Source organism: Esox lucius, chromosome 2 (assembly GCF_011004845.1).
Source record: "Esox lucius isolate fEsoLuc1 chromosome 2, fEsoLuc1.pri, whole genome shotgun sequence".
Classification (NCBI taxonomy): Eukaryota; Metazoa; Chordata; class Actinopteri; order Esociformes; family Esocidae; genus Esox; species Esox lucius.
In genome coordinates this window covers 2,483,555-2,505,124 of record NC_047570.1, presented here as the reverse complement: position 1 = coordinate 2,505,124, position 21,570 = coordinate 2,483,555, and the positions used below count along the sequence as shown (strand labels likewise).

At 40.7% G+C, this 21,570-nt stretch overlaps 1 protein-coding gene across 4 annotated transcripts in view; it reads left to right on the top strand.

Moving 5' to 3' along the window:
• large2 (LARGE xylosyl- and glucuronyltransferase 2) overlaps positions 1-21,570 on the top strand; it is a 158,713-nt gene that overhangs the window by 6,430 nt on the left and 130,713 nt on the right. For 3 of the 4 annotated variants that reach the window (XM_013131118.4, XM_013131117.4, XM_013131119.4), the window contains one exon: positions 19,945-20,028. The gene's annotated coding sequence lies outside the window, so the exon portion shown is untranslated. Of the gene's footprint in view, positions 1-8,791; positions 8,860-19,944; positions 20,029-21,570 lie in introns of those variants that run through there. The other variant, XM_013131120.4, reaches the window with a different exon arrangement.

Sequence of the window (21,570 nt, the reverse complement as noted above, 5' to 3'; positions counted from 1 at the left end):
GGGGAGTGTTTCAAATAGGTTGGATCTAAACCATTGAATTTCTCTTAATTGGCATCTGTGGAAGATCTTAAGAATGACCAAAAGCAGTGGATATCAAGGCCTTATTCTATCCGATTGTCTACAAAACAAGCCTCTAGCATCAACTTTTCCTTCTTCACACTGCTACAGGTGCAAACCACTAATTAGTCCCAAAAACTGAACAGCCAGTTTATTATACCTAAAAGTTCCTTTGGACTGATAAGACAAAGACTAATATGTAACAAGGTGATGGCAAGTTTTTTGAGTTAAAAGTTCTCAACATTCTTGAAATATGGTGAAAGGGGTGTTGTGGCTTGGGCATATATGGCTGCCACTAGGACTGTCTCACTGGTCTTCATTGATGATGTAACCACTGAATGGTTTCTAAAGTGTGCAGATACAGAAAAATTCAATATGTACATGCCTTTCATTTGCTGAAGATCAAATTGATGTCTGGTTTTTCAACTAACTAACTGCTTTCTTAGAATGTTACCTTAGGTCATTGGATGTCATTTAATCTCCCAAATGGTACAATGTACTGTGCACTGTTGTATAAGGCAAAGCCTCGGCGCCAGTATGATTTACTGTAGCAGTTACCCAAGCATTAAGATGTCTGATTTCTTGTTTGATTCTGGATTGTTGTTTGTTTACTTGCTTTGGTTTTCACTTTCGCTGAGAAAGTTTGTCAAATCTAAGGCATAAGCGTTGATGATAAGCATCAACCAGTGTAAGTCAAGCAACTGTAACTGCAACGAAATCACAGTTTTTTACGATGCATATATTGTGAGACCCCTTTTTTGATCTATGACACGTTTTGAAAACGTTGTTCCATGCCGTTGTAGGCTCAATTATTTAACTAGGCACTCTGTATGGAGTGCTATTGTGCTGCGCTGTGCTTGAAGTTTAAGATCCCTTTTCAAATTCCAGGGACAGGATAAAGGAATGGAAACAGGGAGAAGGGGACAGAGGAATGGAGGTTGGTTGAAGTTTAACATAAAATATTGAAGCAGTCCTTCTTTGTTCCCTCCCAGTATGTATGAAAGTGGATCAGGGAGGCATGTTGAAACAACATGTTCATTTCTAACGTTCATCCAATATTCATAGGACATTGTGCTGTGTGTGTATATGCGTTTTTCCGATGTATCCGAGGACAGAACTACACTCTCCCACCAAACTTCTTTCAAAAGGAATGGGAATAAAGCGCAACACACATGTTCACATAGGGTCATACAGTATAGAAAGTACTATGCATTATAACCTGGGTGGTTCGAAGCCTGAATGGTGATTGCCTGAAGTTGTTGGTATATGCAACATTGTCTCAGACAACTACGTAGAATATTTTACCTAAATCCATGGCACCCGATTTCGTATGATATGTTGCGTCACATTACGGTACATTACAATTCGCTACCAACGGTATAACACATTATGAATTGGCTAAAACTTAACATCTTATGAATGCTATTACAATGTATCATATGTTACGAACCCTATTAAAATGTATAATATGATACGAGCCAGACAAACTTATATTTAACGTATGGTACAAAAACGTATCATTCATTAAGAATGTGCACAAAATGAATGAGCCGTGTTTCAAGCCAACAACGTTCAGGTCTGAAGGCGGGCACCATATCCACTGCTCCACACAGAGTTTATGCATATCAGGGGACGAGTATTGGCTACAATATATAATAAATTCATTTTAACGTTACAGTTAGGTTAACATTAGTTATCACAGCACTGGGGTTAAGATTAGATATCACAGCACTGGGGTTAAGGTTAAGGTTTGGGCTAAGGTTAGAAAATGAAAAAGGTTAGGGTTTGGTTGGGATTAGGTATCACAGCACTGGGGGTCAGGTAAGGGTTGGGTTAAGGTTAGGTATCACAATACTGTGGTTAGGGTTAAAATTTGGGTTAGAATTAGAAAGAAAATCACTAGTAACATATTGGTCCTGTAACACCACTACTCACCTCTAACAGGAAGTTACTGTTTGGAGCACTGGGTAGAGCAGCAGTCTGTGGAGTGGAGGGACCTGGGTTCGAAATACGGCCTACTGTTTTTTTTCCTGTATTATTACTCTAACATTACTTTCCCTAACATAATATTACTGAATATATTATTAATCTTACAAATTCGTCTGTCGAAAATTTACATAATGTGGTCTGCATAGTCCCCTGAGACCAGGTTGGTATATAACACTGTAATTTTTGGTAATGAGTTTGTAATAGATTTAAGATCTTTTGGGGTCTTTGGTTAGCCAATATGCTAAGACTGCGCATCACATAATGCATAAGAATATTGGCCATACACCACAAGGACTTTATGATGCGCAAGGACCTTATTTCCTTATTAGCCAGGATGGCTTTCATTGCTTTCATTACTTCCTATATTGTCAGAGTCCAAGGAGAGGGATGAAATATTTGCCCTGTAAATATCTGAAGCAACATCTGACCAGACAACCGAACAAAAAAAGTCAGCTCCATTCCCATTCTGATCTATTCAAACACTGAAACGAATTCGAATTTTGTTGAGAATGTGGCTGGCATTGAAAAATAATTGATCCCAACCCCTGGTGTTAAACATCTCTCTCTTCCAGACTAATTAACGAAAATTGATGGGGATGACCGGGAGAAATGTAGGAAGGGGGTGTAAGGGGTTGGGTGCATGTTTGTATTGAGAGGGGCTAAGGTGTTTGGGTGCAGCTGGTGGGTGGAGAGGAGTCAGTGTGCGTGTGTGCTTCTCAGGGCCGCTCTTTTGAGCTCTTAAAGGGTTGCTTTCACATGTTGTCCTGAGCACTGTTGGGGTTTTCAGTGTGTAGAGGTGGTAAGAGTGGGGCCTGCATAACACAGAGATCAATTTGAATGGGACTCCACCGTTTTGGGTAGAGATTCCCATTTCATATTCTGAAATGAAAACCATACCGTCTCTAATTTTTTGGTTGATTTATGAATCCTTGAAAATGGATGCTGTCTTTTAAATTTCACAGTTTGGGATGTACGCTTATTTCCAAAATGTACTGACAGAAACTCTAGAAACCACTGATATGTACCTTATGCTGTTAAGTTATAATCAGTTAATTTAATACATTGCACCAACGTTAGCTAGTTTCTCAGAATTGAGGGTCATACAATTCTGAATAGGTCACTGGCACCTTCTATATACTCTACCCCCTGGGCTATATGTAACATTTGCATAGCTATTTAATTTGTAATTACCCACTAATAGCTCTACATGCCTATCTGACTGAATAGGCCGCTAAGTGCTTTACATATAAATGCCCTGTCCGTACCGAGTTAGAGATTGTATCTGTAGCAGCTGCCTCAATAGATTTCTCCACATGGCTAATCTTATTTAGTTACAGGTAACTACGGTATGTTGCTGTTTTTGTTGAAACGTGCATTTTAGGATCTTCACAGTTATTCCAAAAAGTAGTACAATGTAAAAATGTACATTTTGGTTTGTTTTATCCGGAAACTTCTCAAGACAGCTAGGTCACACAATCCAGTAACAGTAATTACATTTCACGTAATGAAGCAGCTATAAGCAAGGTCAGTGCCAGAAGGAAGACATGAATGTGGAAGCATTGGTTCACAAAAGTCAACTGTGGGGGTGGATGGGGAGTTATTATGGATACGCTTAAAAAACGTAAGGGAAGTTCTAAAGACATTTGGTTCAAGTTGGTATTGTGTACTGTAGAAAAAGAACACTGGTATGCTGTTTGTATGCCATGAAATGCAATGTGCTAATTTGCTCAAGTGTCGTGATCTGTGTTGTAAATCATAGACTGGGTTTAGATTTCCTAATGACGGGACTGCATCGTTGGGATATACGGTATTGGTGACCCTGAGTGTAGATCTGCACATTTAGGGAGCATTGTGTTTGTGGGCTGTGTTTGTTCCCTCACTTTACCTGTGTTTCTCATCTACAATGTCTGTTCTGAGCCAATGTACTGTTTGCGGCAGTTTGTGACGTTGCTCTTTTTGAGAGTGTTTGTGTGTGCATGTGTGTGTACTCACTTTCTTGCCCCACAGGAATAAGTATTAGGCTGCCCACCTGTTCATTTCATTTCTAAATTGGCTTCATCTCCCATGTTCTATCCCCAGAGATAATTTTTGTTCACTTATTCACCCCCTGCATTTAACAAGGAACCTAAGAACCTTAGAATGGAGTCATCCTCTCAAGTCTCTGTAGAGCTCTCTCACAGTTATATTCTGGAACATTCCGGTGGTGAGTGCATGCCATATTACATTCCCCAGGGGAACATTACCTATTCAGACCCAGAGAGATGACAGTTCCAGTTCTCTCAGGCTATATATACTCCCCCTCCCTATCTCTTACTGTCTCTCTCTGTCTGTCTCTTTCACTGTCTTCTCTCTTTGTCTCTCTCAATGTCTCTGTCTGTCTACTTATCTTTTTCTGTCTGTTTGTTTGTTTGTGTGTGTGTGTGTGTGTGTGTCTGTCTGGGTGTCATTCAGTCTATTTTCCCATATAAATGGAGATCTATTAGGAGCCTTACAGTAGATCTGGAGCAATGGATCAATTCTCTTATCCTTGCCCTATTTCTATGGACGGACTGTATATCTTAGTAACCAAATCCCGTAGCTCCTGTCCACCCACGATACACCCAACCCCTCTTTCACTGCTCTCCCTCAATACATTTTCAATTGAAATGGCTTTTTGGCAATGGAACCATTTGTTTACATCACCAAAGTAATTACAGAACATTTTAAGTGTTGAATTATAAGCAAAAAACCATGTGATGAAAATGTTTTGAGTAAGCATGACAAATGAAAACAAATAAATAACAAATAATGTTTATGTTCCTCTGGAGTCCTGTTTCTTATGGCACATACTATTTTGTCGCAATGATTGTACATTTTGGTGTTTGGTCTAACAGATACGGACGTCTGTCAATGTTTGATTTGGTTTCAAATTCTTTGTGGGTCAGTTTGACTGAAATGTGTTTCTAAGGTTGTCATACATTTGGCAGTTGGTTAATTTTAGCTTTTTCCCCCTGATGTTGTACGTTTTCTTATATTATTTTATTATTTGGTTGGGACTAACACATGTGCGCAGCATATTGGCAGGCCCTCAACCTGGTAACTGACATGATGCACTCCATTGAACAATTGCTGTTTTTTTGTGATCGTACCATTTTGAGATGCTGGTGTTAGATGTTTTCAGTTGCTTCCCAACAACTTTAGAACCAGACTTCATATGTCACTGCTCATTCTGCTCCAAGACAAATTCGTCTTCAGACCTACATAACTTCTGGGAGTATCTCAAAATAAAGCTATCATAATATTTATATAAAAATGCTCTTAGGGCTATGAGAGAATAAAACCTGCTCGCTAACAGGTTTAATCCAACTAACCCTGAGTTTGTCCTACTTTTTTCACTGAGACCTGAATGTGTCAGACAGGGCTTGTCCTTTTCTCTAAGATACAGTAGAAGCACAAATTCTCTGCAGAGTGATCAGACCCCCCTTTGATTTCTTATAATTCGTAATGGTTATCTGTTTGAGAATTAAAAATTGTCTTCACAATCGCTCATCTATATGGTGGACATACCCTCAGTTCGGATCAAATTCTTTGTGTTGCAGTTTTCTGTGTAACATCGTTGACAGTGAGCATATGTCTAAGGCAACCATCTATGTTGGGCTGTCAGAGATGTGATTCTTGCACTGACATGTTTTCTGTATACTTTAGTAGTGTTCCTAAGTCACAGACACACAAGACTCATCAAAAAAGAAGTCCACAGAATTGCATGTATCAGTCTAAGCAGTAATCAGTTTAGTATGACGCTTTGAGACTTGAAGCACAAATTGGTTAATATTCTAGGGTTTGCAGGGGTGATTGGCTGCATAGATGACAATCATACTCCTATCACAGCTCTTTCAGTAAATGAAGGAAATGATGGGAATAGGAAGTCTTTCCACAGCATTAATGTGAAGATAGGCCAGCAGAATTGTACTTATTTTTTGCTTAGGAAATTTCACTTACTACTTAAATATATGTTGCATGTAGCCACTGAAAGGTGTTTAATTAGGTAGGGGAGGCTAAACAGCATCACAATTGCTTGTACTGATTTTTATCAGTTTATTTTTGTATTTCAAGTATGTTTTGTGCCTGTTGGGTTGCACCTGCATAAACAGATGACCTCACTTGGTCCAGGCAAGCAAACTGGGCAGTGAAAACTGCCCAAAAGCAACTATACTTCCTGAGGAGACTCAAGAAATTGGGCATGTCTGTAAAAACTCTCACCAACTTCTTCAGATGCACCATTGAGAGCATCCTCTCAGGATGCAAAACTGCCTGATATGGCAGCCACTCTGATTGCAAGTCCCTCCAGAGAGTGGTGAGGTCTGCGGAGCGCGTCATTGGCTGCCATCACCCCTCCATGCAAGGCATCTACTGTACACGGTGCCTTAGGAAAGCACGGAACATCAAAAACTACAGCCACCAAGGCTTTGTCTATTCACATCACTACTGCCGTCTGGTAGACACTACCGGAGCATCGGAGCACGCACTTCCAGACTCATAGTTTTTTCCCTCAGGCCATAAGGCTCCACAACCTGCAACAATGATCTATGACCATACTGATCACACATGAACGTTCAAAATGCTCTAATGTCTTTCTACTGTAAGTACATTTAATGTACATTAGGATATTATTTTGTATGCACCATTCATAGGCATATTACACTCATTATATTTATAATATTCAATTCTTCTATCCATATTGTTCATATTTCCCACCCTACGATCTTTAAAATTGCAGCTAGTTTACATTTTTATGTATATTATTGCTATATTTTTGCTTTATATATTTCTTAATTCTTACTACGTAGATGTGTGCCATGTCACAAGAATGTCACTGTTCAGAATGAGGCTGTGTTTTTCGGTGCATATGATAATTAAACTCTGAACTTGATATTACACCCACACACACATTATATAAATGTTTAATGAGTGGAAGACTCGAGATGCAACTTTTTTTTTTTCATTTAATACTCATGCGTTGTTTCGGTCAACAATTTTCTGCCACACTAGCTCACATTCTTTTGCTGCTGATACTGTATTGCTTTTTTTCTTGAATATATACTCATATTCTGCATGTGCATTCATTAATATATCTAACTCCACTGGGAAGACTTATGGGGTCTGAGATATTTTTCTCCTGTTGCCATGATGAATCCCGTTATCTGCATTCCATTGATTATGGCTTTTTATCTCCTCTTGCACGTGGCTTTACTCAGGGTTAACTTAACTCAAGAGTTGACTGAACTAATTGTTACCACCTGTTCTGAAACCGTCAACCCAGAGTTGTGGTTTCAACTCAGAGTATGTAAATCCTGCTTTCTGAAATTCCCCCTACATCTTGGGAAATGTAGCGTCATGTTAGCAAACCCTTAATATTTCCCCATCATTAAGGTTTTTTTTCTAGTTTTCTGGGTCTCTGTGGTTTTGGTGAATTGTTTTGCAAATCCAGATTTTTACATTCCATGTCAAAGCTAATAAATATTATCAGGTTTTCTGATTGGACAGTCAGGCTCCTGGGAATTTGTTTGGCTCCTGGGAGTTTGGTGGGTGGGACTACCTTCTTTCTGTAAACTATGGGGCAACGAGTTACACCCACTGTATTCTTGGCACAATATCCTCTCCCCCTTTCTCGCCGTTATCATTTCTCTTCACTCTCCAGTATGTCCCTCCTCTCCGGTGTCTGCCTGTCTGCTGTGAGAGTGATGGTGAAGAGGCCTGAGGGTAGAGAGAGGGAGGGCACAGCCCCAGAGACTGAACACTGTTGAACAATGTCAGTGTGGCTGGAGGAGCCTAGTTTGATGCACTCTAAGAAGTCTTTCCTTTTTTTGCGTTTTATCTGTTGTACATAAACAAAAAGAAAAAAACTAACATTTACTTGTGTTTTCTGTCACCAAATTTTTTGTGTTGTGTGTCTGATATTGCGGAACACTGTGTTTCTGTTTTACATTCTGGAAAGTAACTGAAGTTAAATTTTAATCATTTACCAGATCCTGTGATCCAAAGCAACTTACAGTAGTGAGTCAATGTGTTTTTGTACTTTTCCATCCACGTCCCTAATGGGACATCCAGCGCCCAACAGAGTGCGCAATAGTGTGCATATAGTGTACTTATCAAGTTTGGGGTTTTCAGAAGGTATTTGGAACTGCATATTATTCAGAAGGTTTGCAGATAAGGTTTGTTAGATTAGCAAACATAGATCATCCTGTCTGCCAGAGATGTGTTCTGATGTTTTTGCTGCAGACTGAATCCAGCCATCATCATTTAGGTTCAGAGGAAAAAATACCTCCTCAGCACAGATTCTATAAGTAAAATTATTCAAATCTTTAACACACAACGCATTATTCAAGGCAATGTTTGGTGATCCATTACCCAACCTTCCAACCCATGACACCCTCACCCCAATATATTTGTCTGGCCCCTCCTTCAATGAATTCTGAAGAGTTTGTCAGCAACAATCTCCCTCCCTCCCTCCCTCCCTCCCTCTCAACCCTCCCTGTCTTCTATCTCTCTTGCTTCCTCCCCCTATCTCCCTCCTGTGAACCCAAATATGATTTTAATGCCATTTCTCCTGAAGAGGCTTGAAGGATGGCAGCAGTGCTAAAGAGAGCAGCCACAGCAAAATCCCTCTCTGACTACCCAGGCAGCAGGCGAGGAATGCTGAGTAAGGACAAAGTGACACGCTGAATAGAGGAAACAAGGAAAAAATAGTGAGAAAGAACAAAATCGTTTAATATTTCAAGAAGGTCAGGGCAAGCAGCTGATTCCTGCGTGGACCTGGCTGCGTACGCTCATCATGTAGGTGTTTGTGTGCACATGTGGGTGTTGATGTAATGACAGGTTTTTACAGGTTTCACATTCTGATGTTCCTTTAGTCCCATTCATACTGATGTTTTGTCAGCACACTGTGTGCCTTGAGCAAACAGTGGAGAGCATGGGCAGAGCAACAGTGAAGAGATGCAGGGTGAGAAATCAAGAGAGGGTACGATGGTGAGGGAAAGGATGTGCAGAAGGCATTGGTTTTCTTTTCCTCCCTCTGCCTGTGAATTCTCTCCTTCTCTCGCACCCATTTTTCTCTCTTTCTGTGTCTAGTATAAAAGTTCCAGTGTTAATGTTTGTGACGTGCTTGATTTCATAAGGTAACCAGATGTGATATACTTGCCTGTGTGGGTGTGAAGGGGTTTTAGTCATGGTAGTGGTGTGTAGTAGGTATACTCTTTCACCTCTGTTTCTCTCAACGTCTCCTCCGAAACCACTGAATATAGTCTTTTTTTAGAAAACACCAGGAAATAAGCCCATGTGTGATAGTTGTCTGTTGGGTGTCTGGTAGGGCAGTGGACTGATGTGGCCTATGTACATCCTCACACACTATGAGAAGTTTGTAGTTATTGTGCCATATTATCAATATGCTCTATTTTTTGTTTTCACAGAAAAAACCCACACGTACACACACACAGCCTGTTATGAGAAAGCAATTCTCTCCCTCTGAAATAACGCTTGTGCTTATATTGTGTAACATTATTATCAGAATCGCCTTGATTTCTTTAAGCACATTTCCACAAACCCAGGTCTGTGCTGGAGCTAAGTAGATAAAATAGAAGGGGTGGAATAATGATAACACTTATTTGCTCACTCAGGGAGATGCACTAATGTTGTCCATAAATAATGCAAGGATTCTTTTGCCAACGCTCCTGATTTCAGTACCTAGAGAGGCCAATGTGTGTATGTTTGTGTGTGTGTGTGTGTCTTCATAAACATCTCTGTGTACTGTACAGAGGGAAGGTAACAGAGAGGGTGGGGAAGGTAACAGAGAGGGTGGGGAATGTAACAGAGAGGGTGGGGAAGGTAACAGAGAGGGTGGGGAAGGTAACAGAGAGGGTGGGGAAGGTAACAGAGAGGGTGGGGAAGGTAACAGAGAGGGTGGGGAAGGTAACAGAGAGGGTGGGGAAGGTAACAGAGAGGGTGGGGAAGGTAACCGGGGGGGAGGGAAGGTAACAGAGGGGGGGAGGTAACAAATGGAGGGAAGGTAACAGAGAGGGAGGGAAGGTCTCGGGGGGGGGGGGGGGGGGTAACAGAAGGGGAGGGAAGGTAACATAGAGGGGGGGAGGTAACAGATGGAGGGAAGGGAACATAGAGGGAGAGAAGGTAACAGAGAGGGAGGGAAGAGTTATTTTAAGTGTGCTATGTGGAGCCTTCCCTGCGGGGGTCTCATCAATGGGCAATAGCTTCCAAAATGGTCTCTCTCCCTTTCTGTTGTTTTCTTTTTACTCTAATTTCTCCACACCTCCTCCACTGTCCCCCTGCTGCTGTCGCTACAGCCTTCCTATGGTTCTATCCTGGTTCTAACCTGTGTCAATGGACATTGGAATATGTCACCAAATGAGAAACTTAGCTCTATTGCGCATCTTTTTATATTGCCATTGAACATTGAGGAACATTTTGCAGACAGTATAGCGGGATTTGGAATCCTTGGAATTTCAGAAAAGGACCACTGGCCAATAGACTTGCCCGAAACTTGCAGTTAGAAGGGGTATGAGCTATTTCCCCGGTTCTGTTCATCTTTCTAGTATCTTTTCAAACTAGTCTGCCACCAGAACTTAAGGCAAGCATCCAATGCAATTAGGAAAGATATTTGTTCTAGGAATTAAAGATTTATCCTGGTTTCGATGTGTTTTGTCCAACAGTGGGATGACATAAATAGAAAAGATGCATTTCCACCGAATGTAACCAGAATTTTTAGTCCCAAGAACTACTTTTCAAGGAGCTAAAAGTTTCCTTCAGCCCAAGGTAAGTGTGCGTTTCCTCGAAAGGTTTCCTCGAAACACAGTGATTTCCTCAGAAGGTTCCTAGTTCCTGGGTAAAATTCCGGCAATGGAAATGCGGCTATAATAGAGCCAGCTAGTAAATGCACACGCAGTTGCATTCACTAGAAACCAGGCTAAACATCTGGCATGCATTTCTGTTTTGATGTAGTGACTGCTTCTGTCTTAAAGGATTTTACCACTTTTCCACTGTTTCTTTTATTACTGCTGCTGCTTTCAGTTCCTCACAGGAAATTGCATACTATAGTCTTCCATTTTGCTCCGCACTTAGTCTCTGGACTCCCAAACAGCACAATTAAGGGCAATGTTTCCCAATCCTAAATTGAATTTACACTTTAGCCTTTTGACAGCCACTTTATATCCAAATCAACTGACAGTAGCGGTTTGGTTTTAGTGTCTTGCTCTATGACAGAATGACAGATTTTTAAACTAGTCTGCTCAGGATTTGTTCTACCAACCTTTCAGTTACTGGTCAGATGCTTTAACTGCTAGGCTACCTACCAGTCTCTGTCAGATTAGGTCAGGTTAGATGTGGATCATATATGAGTAGGGGAATAAACAGAAATAAAATTAGTTGAAAGGTCACAGCCCTCTGTTTGAAAGGGACTTTGCCTGCTGTGCTGACACGTGTATGCAAGTGGAGAGAGAGCATGGTCAGAGAGAAACAAAGAACAGAGAGAAAAAGTTAGAGACCAGGACACACCTGTAACCCTTTGTTTAGACGTCTAGCATTGATTGCCGCTTTGAAGCCACTATGGCCTAATGCAATTAAATCCTAAATCGAGGAGAGGACAGGGGGAGGGAGGCATCAAGCTAATTCCTTTGTAAAGGTCAATCCCTTGAATACATGCTTACATACATTTGTACACATTGTTGAGTGTGTGCGTGTGTGGTTAACATCGGCTGTGTGACCGTAATAGCTAAGGATGGTGCAAGGTTTTGGGTGATTTAGCTTCAATGCTGAGGCCAGTATATTTCCCTCTTACTTCTGTTTCTTCTGCAGCCACCTACGCACATGCCCACACTTTCAAATACATAGAGGCACACACGCTCACATCCACTTGGGAAGGGAGTGTGTGTGCGTTTGTGCGTGTGTGCGTTTGAACAGTCCCTTTTAACACAATCGAACACTGTCAGTTTGGTGAAAATCACACCTGTACATTATAGGCATCACACTCCTGTGAGAGGGTTAGTGTGTGTGTGAATACACGTGTGCCTGTGTTTGTCTGTCGGTGAATGTAGTTGTGTGCGTGTCTTTTGGCAGCTGCTCTTCCCTCAGGGGTGCTTTCAAAGAATAGCACTGCTTCACACTTTGCACTATTTCCAGCTGGATCCACAGAGGGTTGGGCGGATCTGAAGGCGACAATGTGTTGACGAATGCTGCCGCAGGTGTATAGGGTTGCCAAGTTAGACATAGCCAGTCACAAAACTCGTTACCAGCTTTATCCAGGTATTCAACAACCTCCCAGAATGGATTAAGTGCTCGCCAGGAAGAAGAGGCCAAATGTGGCTACCCTACAGCTAGGTTTGGAATTGCATCGCTGACCACATTGAAAGGGAGAGATGTATGCTAAACTGATGTAGCAGCTGCGGGAGATGGCTGTGTTTAAGATATTATATTGAGAGCACTTCAATCCTCCGATTGTAGGCTACTATTGTCCTTGCAAACTACACACCTGGAACTATACCCACTGCTGTGCCACTTTATGACCTACTGGTACTGCTGTGGTTTATGCTAAGCTTATGAAGCATTTTGCTACTTTGGATCAACATATGCTCCTGTCTTGTATGCTAAGCTTATCTAGCATTGTTCTTCTTTAGTAGCTATACTAAGCAGTCCTAGTTTGGGTGATATTCATTTAATGTACGTCTTTTTTCATATCCACATACATTTTGTCACAAGCAGCATTTTAGCTTTTAATGAGTGTCATTTGCCCCTACAGTAGCTTTCACATTTGCTGCTTTTTTGTCACACAGCATACAATCCAAACACTCAATGGGCTTGCACATCAAACGCACACACTGCTTTCAAACTAGGCCAAACTCAAAACCTAATTTGAGAAGTTATATTCTGGATTTGTATATTGAAAGAATGTATATATTTTTAAATCCAGTATCTTTGCCCTGTTAACTTATGTAAGTTCTAATGTGCACAAGGAAGTAATATAATTCTAAACAGCGATGTTATTTTTACAATGTTCACTGCTAGCAGTAAGAAGTCATCATCTTTTTAAATCAAGACCTCCATTTCTATTTTAGGTCTCTATCGTCTGTGCCGTCCTGAAGCCCTCCTTCTCCTGTTCTCATTCTCTCTGCATACACTTTTCTGCACCTTCATCTCTCTCTCCTTCTCACACTCATAGATACATCCCTCTAAGTGGCTTACACTAGTTGATTGATGATGAGTGGAAAGGTTCAGGCTGATGATTGTTGATAGGTTGATGGGTTGCTTGATTAGAGGGAAGTCTTTATTATCTCCCTAAGTGTGTTGTCTGTGTTATTTGTCAAGAGAAAAGTCACTCTCAAACACTAACCTTCCCTCTGTCCATCTCTTTCATTCATCCACCCACTCTACAGTTGTGCTCAAAAGTTTGCATACCCTTGGAAAATTGGTAAAATATATATATATATATTACATTTGCAACGAAAACACAAGTACGCAGGCAAAACACGTATTTTAAGGTCAGGAGACTGTGATGGCCACTCCAGAACCTTCACCTTTTTCTGCAGTAACCACTAGTGGGTCAACTTGGCCTTGTGCTTAGGGTCATTGTCATGCTGGAAAGTCAGAGAACGTCCCATGCGCAGCTTTCGTGCTGAAGAATGCACATTTTCTGTAAAATTGTCCCAACACATCAGTGAGTCACCACCATGCTACACAGTCGAGATGGTATTATTTTCACTATAGGTCTTGTTGATCCTCTCCAAACATAGCGCTTATGGTTGTGACCATAAAGCTCTATTTTGGTCACTTCACTCCAAATTACTGTGTGCCAGAAGTTGTGAGGCGTGTCAAGGTGTTGTCGCGCATATTGTAACCAGGCTTTTTTGTGGCACTAGCGCAGTAAAGGGTTCTTTCTGGCAACTTGACCATGTAGCTCATTTTTGTTCAAGTATTATTGTCATATTGTGCTCTTTGAAACAACCACCCCGTCTTTTTCCAGAGCAGCCTGCATTTCTCCTGAGGTTACCTGTGGGTTTGTCTTTGTATCCCGAATAATTCTTCTGGCAGTTATGGCTGAAATCTTTCTTAGTCTACCTGACCTTGGCTTGGAATCAAGAGATCCCTGAATTTTCCACTTCTTAATAGGTGATTGAACAGTACTGACTGGCATTTGCAAGGCTTTTGATATCTTTATCTGTTCTTTAACATCTTTATAAAGTTCCATTACCTTGTTACGCAGGTCTTTTGACAGTACTTTTCCGCTTCCCATGGCTCAGTATCTAGCCTGCTCAGTGCATCCACGTGAGAGCTAACAAACTAATTGACTATTTATTCACAGACACTAATTGCAATTTAAAGCCATAGGTGTGGGAAATTCACCTTTAATTGCCATTTTCACCTGTGTGCATCACCTTGTGTGTCTGTAACAAGGCCAAACATCCAAGGGTATGTAAACTTTTTTTCAGGTGGGTGATTTCTGTTATCATTATGATTTAAAAAGGAGCCAAACAACTATGTGATAATATATGGCTTCATATGATGATTTTTTTTTACATGATCAGTCATATTTTCAAAATCAATGCCTAAATTTCACAATTTCTGCCAGGGTATTCAAACTTATGAGCACAACTGTACTTTGGTAAAGACACATACGCCATTTTCCATATTCGTCGCTAGTTAAGAAAGAAAAACTAGCAGTAATTATAAATGACCACAATAAATGATCTGATAACATTGCAATACATACATTTATTTATGGCCCCATCAACTTTGTAAGACCAATATCCTGAAGTCACATTTAAGGACAATAATAAAATGTTTCTGGCAGACTAAAACTGTTATAAATATCAACGCTTTGAACTTCTCACATCTTCAGTAGTATAAAATACATATTATTAGCAACTCCTTGTGGTAGGTTGCTGACTGCACACTCAATTATAGCTGTTGGTTGTAGGATGTGTTCCCCTCTTGCACAAAAAAACATCTTGAATTAGCCACTAATCTGATAAAGGGTAGAAGAACCTGGGTTCATGTGCATCAACTGTCCTACAAGTGCTGTGGAAACAAGGCTATAATCGTAAATTGGAACATAGAAAATAAAAAGATATGTAACTTAAAAGAATCCTGAACTGTTACATTGTTTAATTAACTAATAACAGGCATGGCAAAATAACAATAATAAACCATAAACTATACTTTTTACATTTAAAGACAAAATGCTTGAGAGCTATGGAATATGAAATATGTCAGTTGAAATCACATCTTTGATGTATTCATACCATTGGCATCAGGACTGTGATCAGAATCATATAAGAACCGTGTCATCCATGAAGGTTTCATTTATTATATAGAAAACGTGGTACAAAAATATTTTCTACATTTGGGGCATTGTGCCATTCGCGCTTTGCAGGCTCACAACAAAACCAAATAATTGGGTCAGCCCTCATAGGATGTCCATCAGAGGCCAATTTAGGAATGCATGATCATCCCCAGGGGTAGGAGGTATATAATGAAGAGGAGTGGTCTGACCACTGACCCATGGGGGACACCTTGAGCGACAGTTGCATACTGTGATCTACGATTGTTGATATGGACATATTGTCAGTGAGGTAGGAGGAGATGGGAGAGAGTAACACCCGTGACACCAACTCCAGCCAGACGTTCCAGGAGGAGTGAAATGGTATCAAAAAGCTGCACTCAGGCCTAGGTCGTTGAGGATTTTGACAAGGGCTGTTTCAGGTTTTGACAAGGGCTGTGCTTGGATCGGAAAACAGACTGGAAAGGTTCAAGGAGGTTATTGCAGTTGAGATTATTTTGTAATTGAGTGGCCATGGATTTGGAGATAAAAGGCAGGTTGAAGATGGGTCGGTAGTTGTTCAGGTCATTGGGGTCAGCAATAGATTTTTTTCGCGGTCAGTGTGACAGCAGCAATCTTCAGGGAGGATGGTACAATACCTGTGGTGAGAGAGGAGTTGATTAGGTGAGTGAGTAGGGGTGAGATAGATGAAAGGTGTGCTTTAACAAGGGTGGTGAGCATGGGGTCAAGTTGGCAGGTGAATGATTTTAAATTGCAGACAAGTTCTATAATGGGGTTTTCAGTGGCTGGTATGAAGTCAGAGAGGTGGTATAAACTGGTCCTGAGGTTTTCATCCAAGACAGGTTGTCTGAGGGGGTACTGGTTGTAAGTAGTTGTTAATGGATGTTGAGGATTTTAGTGTTGAAAATTTAAAGAATTGTTCGGGGGGGGGGTCAGCAGGGAGGTTGACAGGGGGCTGCTGGAGTCTGTTGACTGTGGAGAAGAAGACTTTGGAGTTTCTTCCAGAGTTTATGATGTCAGAGCAGAAGGATGTTTTAACAGCTGAGAGGAGGCCAAGCAACGTATGTTTTATTATTATTATTATTATTCTCCAGGGCAATTTTCAGAGGTCCATAGCTCGGTTCCCTCTGGTTCAAAACGCTCCAAACTTTGCCTGATTGTAGATGGCCAAGGTCCTTCGGACCTCATGGTACCCATACTCCTCATGGTGGCGCTGTAGCACTCAGTCGAAAATGGAAAAAAATGAAGCTCAGATCTCATGAACCGAATGTCGTAGAGACATGACACCAAGTTACAGATATACCCCTTCTCATGCTGACCAAAAAAGTCTTGGGGTCTTTCAAATTCGCCCCTTGGATTTGCATGCCGTTTGGTGTGAAGGACCTTTGAACCATTATCTTTAAAAGTTATATAAGGAAAGTTGATATCTCAAATAGTACGGCCAAAAAATACCTCTTGGGGGCGCTATAAACATCATCAATGTTTCTCACGATTTTGCCGCTAATAAAAACACACTTAAACGACATCTCCTCCGAAACCACTGAACAGATTTGGTTGACAATTGGTGTAAAGAACCACTGGACCATTGTCTTTAAAAGTTATATAAGAAAAGTTAATATCTCAAACAATATGGCCTCCATTTTGACTTCTGTGAAAAACTTGTTAACAACATCTCCTCCGAGACTGCTGAACGGATTTGCATGACGTTTGGTGTGAAGGACCTTTGAACCATTATCTTTAAATGTTATATAAGGAAAGTTGATATCTCAAACAATATGGCCAAAATCAGCGAATTAAATTGAGCTGGGCGGGTCTATGAATTTAGATGTCCATTAAACCCAAATGGAACATCAAACAGCTATGAAACAAATCATACTCGTAAATGTGTCTGGTAGGAATGGACAGGAAAACTCCCATACAGAAATACCGCTTGGGGGCGCTATAAACATAACTGATGTTTCTCACGATTTTGCCGTTGATAAAAACACACTTAAACGACACTTCCTCCGAAACAGCTGATGGATTTGGATGACAATTGGTGTAATGGATGACTGGACCATTGTCTTTAAAAGTTATATTATTGTAAATGTTTCTGGTGGATTTTCAAAATATGCATCTGTGTGCTATTTCGGGTATTATAGATCACAACACGATGAGACTATTCAGTCTGTCAGCCGCCCCTGTGGTGTAGTGGGAACATACAGGTCCTTCAATATTGTGACCCCAGTCCACTACTTTCCACAATACATATCTGAAACACCATGATTTTCAGTTATTTGCGAGAATAATTGTATTACGTTACCCTTTTATGCTGTTATTGTTTTCCAAAGAAAGGAACCAGCCATGTTGTGATTGGAGTCATTGATTTTGTTTTAAGTAGAATGTATAGCTATTAGCTAGCCATCTATAATAATCTTTGTACAACAGTACACTTTAGTTCCGTTACAAACGTTTTGGTGCCAACTTTATCTCAGCAAAATTGTAATGGCTAGGGTAAAATTTACTTTTGGAGAGGATAGAAAGCTGTAGGGACAACCAGTAGCCCCTGTGGTGTAGTGGGGACATCCCTGTTCTGCAATAATCTGACCCTGGTTCAATTCCCCTCTGAGATGTTCCAAATATTGTATTTCAGAAATGTATATCCGCTCGGTACTCTTCACACAACAATATATATCTCCTCTGTAATACCATGATTCTCATATGTTTAGGAGAAGAATTGTTTTAAATGACCCTTATATACTGTTATTGTTTTCCAAAGACACAAATCAGCCATGAAGTGATTGGAGTCATTGTTTTCGTTTTAAGTAGGATGTATAGCTATTAGCTATATAGTCTTTGTGCAAGACTACTCTTTAGTTCTGTTAATAAATGTTATTTTGTCCACATTATTTCTGCAAAAATGTAATGGCTGAGGTAAAAGTTGCATTTTGCTGTTTAAATAGTGTAATGATTAGAAAACCAGGGATTGAAACCTGCCAGCGACAACAATATTCATCCCTCCTAATCGGCTGAACTAGGATTGCCTGGTTCCTTTTCTGGTTTCAAGGTCTTTTTGTTTTGTTTTGATTTCCTCTCCTTCAATTGGACATCCTGACTACTAGCGGCATTGGGCATTTTTAAATGGCAAAACATTTCTCTAGTGAGAGCATGCAGTGAGATGCTTCCTGTGCCCCGCTTGGCCCCCTGAAACGCTGCTCACAGTTTTCATTATAGTTGATGATCTCTGGTGATCTCTGTATGCTTGGGGGTGGATATCAAGACCAGTTATTTTGTATACGTGGTTGAGTTGCTGCCCAGTGGCTTTTAACGGTAGCTCAGGTGTGTACCAGGGAGCAATGTGAGTGAATGACACTGAGCGGGTTTTGAGGGAAGCAAGGGTATCAAGGGAGGAGGACAGGCAGACTTTGTAATGGGTGGTGAGTTCAGAGGGGGACAGGGAGACAGGACTGGGGTATGTTTCAATCAGGGTTTTCAGATGGGTAGGGTTTTTGTTCTTTACATTTCTAAATGTGATGTTACAGTTGACATGTTGCATGGAATGGGTAACAGAGATATCAGACAGAACAGGTTTGTGGTCAGAAATAGGAAGATGGCCATCAGTAATATTTGAGGGATGAGCACCAGTGAAACAAACTAAATCTAATATGTGACTTTTGTTATGTATGCGGAAAGTGACATTCTGTGTGATTTCGTGACAGTGAAGTAGGGACAGTAGGTTCCCTTCCCAATCCAGTCTGTCGTTTTGATCTTTAAAGTGGCTATTCCATTTCGGTCAATGTGGTTCAGTCTTTTCACCATCAGTGGGCTGTTCGAACATTGGGCTGTTGTTAACAGGCAAACAACAGCAACACTCCTGCTATTAACAGTAAACTAGAGAATGGACAGAGACATCCTGTGGATCAGAGTGTGTTTGGGTAGGTAGGTGGGTGTGTGGCTCAGGGTGCCTCAGCTCCCTGCTGTCTGTGGGAAGAACTGTTGTGTAGGTGTCTGTCCACTGTACAGCAGGGCCGAGGGCTCAAGGGTAGAATTTTCCAGAGCTTTTGACAGAGCCCACGTAACGTCCCTTTGTTCTCTCTGAGTAGGAGCTGGATGGCCATCTGGAGCATACTTAAGAGGAGCGAACAAAGGGTGCGAAGGACTTAATGTGGTCTGTTAGAGTCTTTGCTTGTCCTTCCGTCTTAAAATCAGTGTCCCTTTCACCCTCTAACTTTCTTAACATAGTACCATGTGACTTAAATGTTTTCCTACTCAAGTTAACTCTTAATGGTTGTGCTCATTCAGGGTATGGAAAAAAGTGTAAATGAGTGAAACTGTAGGTTCTGGTAGATTACCTTCTGAGGTAACGTGGGCGATTTTTCCCAAATAATCCCAGGGGCTGCTGAGATCATTGTCACAGACTTGAAGGTCTGTAGAAAATAATCAAATAATATCCTGTGTATTTAGTTTCATTAAAGAAACCCTTGTTGTCATGCATTTGAGCTACCTACATGCTTCTGGTTAGCCGGATCGCTGCACACAATTTATTTTTAGCTGTTAATGAATTAATGTTCATTGTTTAAACCCTTTCTGTGTCTTTCCAGGTTAAGGGAAGTAGGAAATCCCTCTACATACCCCACTGACCAGTGAGGATCAAGGGGGCACTTTTCCCATTCATAGCAAACCTGGTGAGTAGTTAATGGGAATTATTCACTTTAAAGTCTGGTGCACCGTTGTGTATATCAGTTCAGGCGAACCTGTATATGCACTCGGTTTGTGTGTTCTTTTGCATGTGTGAACGAATTATTATCACTACATGATTTTACACATATGTTTCAGCATTATTAACCCTGTAGCTGGAACCTGCAGTCATAGACAATCACACCCTGCAAGGCATGGTTAAGATGGGTCAGCATCTGTATGAATACGAAAGGAAGTTTGCAAGTGTGTGTTTGTTTCTGCTAGGGTTGGTGTGTTAGTTTCTGTGCTTCTTTCTAATGTAGTTCAATAAGCTTAAGATCAGCAGCCGTACACTAGGTCTTTCTGTTGATATCTTTCATGTTATCCCCTATGTGTCAACTGGTTGTCTGCCTGGCCTCCATTACTTTGATCCATGCCCACTTAACAGCACGAAAAATGGCTTGGCTTTAGATTAGCCCTCATTAAACATTTAAAACACAATCTATATTCACAGCCAGGTGTGTGTGTGTTATGGTGTATTTTTGTGTGTGTTTGAGTGTGTGGTGCCAGCAGCCTCACAGAACTTGGGTTGAGAACTAGGTTGAAAACATCTGAGGTATAAGTCAACGTGATTGGTTTGAGTATGGATTGTGGAATTTTTACTTGTCTTAATTTTGCCATATTTCAGACTTCAGTATAAGAAACCAGGTAGCTTAACTGCTAAAACCTCATTACACTGAGGCCTTTTTGGAAATATGATGATAACTTCTGGTATTGGTTTATTATGCAATTTCATAATGCCACTGATTGCAACTTTAAAATAAAATGGAAACAGTCAACATTTATGTTTTTGTCATTCCCATGGTGTACGTAACAATGCAACTTCACAAGGCATTAGAAGGGGTAGCTTAGTGCAGGAATACAGTAGAGTGGTGGATCCTTTCAACTCCAGACCGCAAATGCCTTCTTGTCAATGTTCCAAATCATCTTTAAACATGAAAGCTTTTATTGAACTGTTGGTCTGTAAGTTGGCGACAGGACAAACCTTTTTTTCTGCAATATAACCTAAGGCAGTATTGATGGCCTGCCCAGGCAGACCATAAGGCACATACCTCTTGCATCTCTGGTGTAATGAACAAGAGACCGGACAGTCGTATGTGTGCGTATGTTTTTGTGGTTATTGTTTAAACTCAACAAATTCCTCTCTGTAATACAATTTACAATCAAAAGTCTTCAAACGTAGATAGCAGTTGGTTATGTCGCTTTATTCGGTTGCACGGGAGCAAGTCAACAGCACGTCAGAATCAGAAGAGACACTAACTACAGGATGTGTTGCTCTAAGTCTTATGGTTACAGGGGGCTTTATATACTCTTGACCAAAAGGTTGATTCTTTGTTACGAAAGGTTACGAAAACACAGGAGAAAATTTTAATACCATCTTCCTTTGTGTTCTCCAACAATGAAACAAAGAAACTGGCACTCCCAAATTCACATTTATTCAATTCGTTTCACCCAAAACTAAACTCTTGGTTTCATCTGTTGATATCCAG